At 33.2% G+C, this 6,286-nt stretch overlaps 1 non-coding gene across 1 annotated transcript; it reads right to left on the reverse strand.

Annotated features, from left to right (window-relative positions):
- Window positions 1-2,914: 2,914 nt before the first annotated feature.
- On the reverse strand, window positions 2,915-3,020 carry LOC122003174. The gene has a single exon (XR_006117839.1). It is a non-coding gene; the product is annotated as a small nucleolar RNA R71 (small nucleolar RNA).
- Window positions 3,021-6,286: the final 3,266 nt, after the last annotated feature.

The following is a 6,286-nucleotide window of genomic DNA, read 5'->3' on the forward strand; positions in this document are numbered from 1 at the left end:
GTTATTTTCCTATTTTTGTAAGTTTTTTATTTTAAGGTTAATGAAGAAATCGAAATTAATTCTAAAAATTTGACTGTAAAAATAACTCAATTGATTAATTGAAAAAAGATTAATTGATTAATTAAAAGATTGATGTGAGGCACGTTAATTAATTGAAATTAAGCAATGTATGAGGCACATAATAATTATTGATCGATTAAGTAATTGATCAATTAATTAATATGAGGATTAATTATCTAATGAGGCAGCAAAAAAATATTAATTAATTGACTAATGCATGCGGCACATTAATTAATTGAAATTAAGTATAATTAATGTATGCGTGCGGCAGTAAATAATTATTAACTAATTGAGCAATTAATCGATAATTAATAAATTATTAATGCATGATTACTTAATTGATATTCTAAACTTAGACAGATAATATTTTAAATATCATCATTATTCAAACAATATTTTTTTTTGTAGGTTCCTTGTCAGCTTTGAACTTCACCTAGGAACCAAAGCATTATGGGTTCTTAATAGAAGAAGCTTAAAAAAAATAGACTTAACCATCTAATCTTGTAGGATGTCCATATGGCTTAAATCATGATCAATCGACTCAAATGAATATGGATTTGCTTGATAATCGAATCGAATCCAATTTCTAAGCCCCATCATGTTCTTCCAATCACCCAAGGAAGAGTATTTTGTATTAGCTTGAAGTAGACTAAGCACCATATATCACATGAAGCAATATATAATTCAAACTTTTAAATTAAACTTGAGCTTAGTTGACTTTGCCAACTACTTAAATGATCAGAAGCATGTGAACCACCACTTATTGTCTGTCATTGGATCATATAAACAATAAATATAAAGAATCATGGCTTGTTTTGGGGCTTTGATATAGTTTCTCCTTGGCATCAACATGCATGTAAGAATTTAGTCACTAAAAAGACGATATATGAGTCGTCTTCTATATAGAAGGAATATTATAGCTAAACTTCAAATTGATCGTTTGTGTGTAATAGTTGCAAAGTGCCCAAATATCAAGAAACTTTGCGGCAATATAATACATACATATCTACATTTGGGTCATACCCTATCATTTTTGTAATTTATGTATTTGTTGTTCTTAATATAGAACCTTCAATCGAGAATGGAGTTGTCTATCTTTTTTTATGTTTCCCAATTAACTTTTGTCAAATGATCAGCTCTTAGCATTGAAAACAAAGTATATATAAATCAATTTGGATCTTATTTGTATATATAATATAATGATTTTCTTATTTAGCAAAACATGAGTTTAAGTTCTCAAACTTAATATATTGTAAAAAAACATTAAAATATCTTTATGTTTCTCTAATTGCTATCAAGAGGAGGGAGACATATCTTGAAAATGATCCAATGAGAGATAGTTTGCTAACCATGATAAGCAGGAGGATGACGGCGAAAGAGATAATTTGGTAGATAAAGTGTTGGAGTTGATTGGAAGGCTAACCTCACCCCGATCTTCAAGTAGAGGAAGATTGTGTAAGGCATTTAGTATAGAAACTTACACAATATCTTCTTCGAATGCGACAAGTACAATAACAATTTGGTAGCATGTCCAAAGAAGGTGAGGCCATCATTGGAGATGGAAGAAGAATGAGAGTCAAGGGTACAAGTTGTTTCTCCGGGTCCCTAATCTGAAACTTTTGTTGGGAATTCGGAGAAAATGACATAAGAGGGTCAATCAACCAATGACTAAGATGGATTTTTTTCCCCCAAAAGATGCAATAGAAAGAGTTAGGGTAATTTGGCCAAGAACAAAAGGTGTACACAATAAAGGTATAACTCCCTCTCATCAAACTTAATATATGATTTTTCTCCTTCACATAAATCTTCTGAAAGGATCTAATTAGTTTTTCTGCTACACCTTCTGTGTATTTAGTGCACTAGATCCTTACATGTATGACCAGGGGGTCTTAGGATATCCCTTTAACCGGACTTTCTAGAGTTATTTTTTTACTTATTAACGCTAGGACTGATGCTAACTTTGTTGTGTGACCTGTACGGGATTGTGTCAGACTTTAGTTAGAATCTCTACAAGAGTGTAATTATGGAGTTAGATATATGAACAATTCATAAGGACATTAACTAGTATGAAATTGAAATCCTAGAATCACTCCCGAACCAACTTCACCTTCACCTCTTTGCTCACTTGCACTCTCTCTCTCTCTTCTCTCCTTTCCTTTTCAAGTGTTAGTGACTAAAAACCACCATGTGATTGTCTAGATAATTCACTGTGTGAAACTAACTAGTGCTTAATCAACAATCCCTATGAGATCAATAATTTTTATTACTTAATGATGACCATATGTTTGCAGATTGTACGATAAATTTTTGACACCATTACCAGAGACTGTTTTTGATTAATATTAGTTGATTAACATATGAGTTACTTTAGATATTTTTCTTTTTCTTTCTTGTTTTTCATTATACATTTTTCTTTTTGTCTTTAATTCTACATTTTTATTTTTTCCTTATAATTTTTTTTAGATACAATGAACACTAACACGTCCAATAGGCCTTTAAGAGACTTTATTATACCCTTTTTTGCAAGAAAACTTTCTCCTATTGTGGATCCTCATATCGAAGCAGCAAGTTCCAACTAGACTCAGAATTACTATAATACAAGATCACAAATTTGGAGGAGAAGTTTTATAAAATCCATACTTGCACCTTGAAGCATTTCTTGAATATTGCAACATGGTATAATGTGAGGGAGTCTCTACTGATGCTATTCAGTTGATTGCATTTCCTTTTAGCACCAAAGATAGAGCAAAGACTTGGTTTTATTCTCTTTGTCCATAAAGCATTACAAGTTGGGATCGAAACAATGAAAGCAGTGATTTCTGAATTATTTTTTTCCCTCCAAGCAAAATAGTGTACATGAAGAATTGTATCACAAATTTTACTTAGGTAGATAGAGAATCACTATTTAAAGCATAGGATAGATTCAAAAGTTTATTAAGACAATGCCCTCATCATGACTTAGATAAATGGTTGATAGTGTACATCTTATATATTAGGATTACTTTTTTGAGTAAGAGACTTTTAGATTCAGCTGCAAAATGTTCTTTGATGAACAAAAGTTTGGATGAAGCATATATATTAATTGATATAGTGATGATGAACCTCTAGGAATGATTAAGTGAAAACTTTAATGACATCTTCCTTGATAATTCTAGAAGTACGAGCCATGAATGCAAGTGTGTATGTTGAACAAGATGCAGTACAACTACCCAAGAACTTTAAAATTATGAGTTACAGAATGAGAGGTTCAAACAATCAGAGGCTAAGTTAGAAAGCTTGACTTCAAAATGGTTCAAACAATGCCTCCCTTTCACCCAACTAAAGACTAATAACATTATAATGTTTTCAAGTTGAGAAGTGACTAGAATTCCAATACTTTTTTGGAAAATGATGGGTATGAATTCAACGAGAAATACAAAAGAGAATCAGAAAATCTAACCTCCATCCCTCTAGTAGAGATCTATAGGCCATTGGTACCATTCCCTAAGTGGCTTATGTAATCAAATCTAGACAAGCAATTTGAACCTCCGCTACTTAATTACAAGGAAAATGTGGATAGGAATCAGAAATCCATTCTAATGACACAACAGAATGCTTTTGTACCACTAATCCCTTTCCATCAAAAGCAAGTGACAAATATGAGTGAAGAAAAAATTAACAAATTCTGTGATGATAATTTAGTTGCATGCAAATTTATTAATGTAATTTAAGATGATGAATTTTCTGATATTAGCCACTTGTAATTTTATTGAAATACTGAATGATGATGAATTTTCTGATGAGGATAATTAGTTTAAAATTTCTAATGAAGTTGTCAATCCTTAGTTGATGATATTGATGTTAGTGAACTCTTCGCCACTTATGATAATGATGGGGCGGATAAAAGTGTAGGGTCTTGCACTACGGAAGCAACACCCTAAGAATCACCTCCTTTGATCCCACAACCACTTGATACTATGAGAGTTGTAAGAATTGAACAAGTTATAGATATAAGTATAGGGACATATGCAGAGATAACAAAGCCCCAAGAATCATCACCTTTAGTTACACTACCACCTGAGCTAGAGCTAGAACCATCATTTGATTTCTAAGAAGTCACATCCACTTGTTTAGAACTTTTAGGTGCCTTTTAGTAATATATGATTATTATTTCTTGTGATCTTTTAGAAAATTTCATAGAGGTACCTATAATTGATTTTGTTGAATGTGATTCAATTTTCGATACATGCTTCATCAAATTTAATATGGTTATAGTTCTATTTTATATAGTATGCTTATGGGAGGTATATTTTTCCTATTGGTGTGTAGGTTTTCATGAGGCTGGGATTTGGAAACTCACATTGAATCATCTTTGCCCTCTAGAAAGAACTCACAAGAAGATGAAGATGGAGAGAGCGATGCTACACTATATTGATCGTATGACGAAAACTCTCTCTATAATAAAATAGATGATTGGAAGAAAAGTCTAGAAGTTTCTTACTCTGGTCAGAGCGATATTTTGAAAAGCCCATATAAGGGGTCAAAATAATGACCTAAAACAAGTGATTCTTGGGAGACAATCCAAGTTCTTTCTTATTTTCATTTAAGTTTTTAGTTTCTTGCTAGTTTTCTTTTCTTTCTTCATAATAACCCAAATCATCTACTTAATTTTTCTTGTCTAATGAAGATTCCAACTTATCAGCATTTGCTTTTAGCATATGTGCTGGACTACCCCAAATCCTAATATGTCTCAGACTGGGCTTTCACCCATTCCACAATTCTGTAGGAGTAGAGGGTACTGATTTAGAAGGTACCAAGTTCAGAATGTGCGCTGCTGTTTCCAGAGCATATCCCCAAAATGAATTTGGTAATTTTGAATAACTCATCATCGATCTAACCATTTCCATAAGAGTCCTATTCCTTCGTTCTGTCATACTATTCTGTTGGGGTGTACCAGGTGCGGACAATTGAGATTGAATCCCAGCCTCTGATAAGTAATTCCTAAACTCTCCTAAGAGGTATTCGCCACCACGATCAGACCGTAGTATCTTGATACTTTTACCATGACATTTCTCCACATCAACCCTATACTCTTCGAACTTATCAAAGCACTCAGACTTACGGCGCATCAAGTAAATGTATCCGTTTCTCAAATAATCATCTATAAAAGAGACAAAATATTCGAAACCACCTCTTGCCTGGATAGACATAGGACCACACAAATCAGAATGAACCAGTTCTAACACATCTTTGGCTCTATACCCCTTGGCCTTAAAAGGTCTCTTTGTCATTTTACCTTCCAAGTAGGATTCACAAGTTGAAAAGTTTTCCAACTCTAATGAACCCAAGAGTCCATCAGCTATAAGCCTTTGAATCCTACTTAAGTTAATATGACCAAGCCTTAAATGCCAAAGATATGTTTGGTTCATTTCTGAAGGTTCCTTTCTCTTATTAGAATTAGAAGATGTGTTCTTAATTTCCATTTGTTGCTTTGTGGGAGAAATTGGATTTAAAGTATATAAATTGCCAACTAATGCACCAGAATAGATAATAACCCTATTTCTCTTTGTAACCACATTGTTATTAAAAGAAATAGAATATCCATCCAAATACAGTTTAGAAACTGAAATTAAATTCTTTCTGAAACTGGGTACATCAAGACAATTTCTTAAAACCAAACTTCTATTCCTATCAAAAGATAAGTAGATGTCTCCCACTGTAATAGCCGCAACCTTAGTAGCATTGCCCATGTAGACGGTTATCTCTCCTTCAATTATAGTCGACGAGTTTCTTGGAACCCCTACAATCACTATAAGAAAAATCCTCATAGACATCGGTAAAACAACAACGATTTTAAGCAAATTTCAATGTCTTTGAGTATTTTACATCGGTTTTTCCAAAAATCGATGTCTATGAGCGCAGATTTTCGCTCATAGACATCGGTTTTTTAGCCGATGTCTATGAGCACCTTTTTTTTTGTTAATAGACACCGATTTTAACAGCGGTTTTTAAAATCCGATGTCTATGAATCAAAATAAAATAATATAATTTTTCCACCAATACTTAGCCAAAATTTACAACAATTCACTCTTCCCTCCAAACCTAAACCTATATCGCGCTGTCACCATCACTTTCCTCCTCGCCGTTGGCCGTCCGACCATCTCTCTCAGCCTCATCTCCCTCTTCCCCTTCCTAGATCGACGCCTCTTCCTCTCCCGATCAGGATCAACATGGAGCCCTTGCTTGT

The sequence above is a fragment of the Zingiber officinale genome, chromosome 7A, assembly GCF_018446385.1.
Source record: "Zingiber officinale cultivar Zhangliang chromosome 7A, Zo_v1.1, whole genome shotgun sequence".
Lineage (NCBI taxonomy): Eukaryota > Viridiplantae > Streptophyta > Magnoliopsida > Zingiberales > Zingiberaceae > Zingiber > Zingiber officinale.